Here is a 564-nt window from a genome sequence, read left to right as displayed (position 1 = left end):
ATAATAATAAATGAGATATTTCACTAAATATTTTGTAAGGCACAATATGTACGACATATTGATCTAAAATGAAAGAAGCATTTCACTAAATAACGTGTACAACATATATCCAAAATACAGGTATACGTTATGGACAAATATTATACGAGAATCATAAATACAAACTTGCACAATAATCTAGATCATCAAAATCACTGGCAAATATGGGCTTTACCCTATTGCATAGGTCATGAAAACAACCGACTTTAGAAACCCCACCACATACATATAGACCAACCAGGTCGCATGATCAGGCCAACCTTATTGACGTCCTTCTTACAACTAATTAACAAGTAGAGTGGCTAAGTAACCTTACCACAATCCAAAGTCGTTAGTAATCTTACCAGCAACCCTTTGACGAAGGCGACTGCATAGAGTCCTTGGACGAAGGTGGCTAGTTGCTTGGAGTCCTAGGGTGAAGGCAAGGAAGATCACTATGGGCTATAGAGTGGCGGTGACGCTATGGAGAGGTGAAGCAGGAGGTTCTTTGAAGGCGTGTACACATATAGTGGCATATATAGGGTA

This window comes from Zea mays, chromosome 4, assembly GCF_902167145.1.
Source record: "Zea mays cultivar B73 chromosome 4, Zm-B73-REFERENCE-NAM-5.0, whole genome shotgun sequence".
Taxonomy (NCBI): domain Eukaryota; kingdom Viridiplantae; phylum Streptophyta; class Magnoliopsida; order Poales; family Poaceae; genus Zea; species Zea mays.
This window is presented reverse-complemented; position numbering follows the sequence as displayed.